Genomic DNA, 301 nt, shown 5'->3' with positions numbered 1-301 from the left:
GATAATTACAGATATTTAATCTATCATATATTTTAAGTCGAAAATAATAATAAAAAAAGAATCGTGGAAATTTGCACCTGCAATCTTAGCATCGTAAATCTGTTGTTCGAAACATGTGGTTGCGGCGAAAGTCAGTGGCAATAATCTCTCGCTGGGTACGGGAAATTGCACATCTTGCCTGCGCAGCCTGTGTTTATTTCTCAAGCGCGGTGGTCAAGATCTACTTTTTAAAAGCCGTTTAAGGTGCCATATTGAAAGGGAAAAAGGATAGTGAAATTCTGTAAAATGAAAACAAAAATCT

Source organism: Penaeus monodon, chromosome 15, assembly GCF_015228065.2.
Source record: "Penaeus monodon isolate SGIC_2016 chromosome 15, NSTDA_Pmon_1, whole genome shotgun sequence".
Taxonomy (NCBI): domain Eukaryota; kingdom Metazoa; phylum Arthropoda; class Malacostraca; order Decapoda; family Penaeidae; genus Penaeus; species Penaeus monodon.
Note: the sequence above shows the minus strand (reverse complement) of the source record.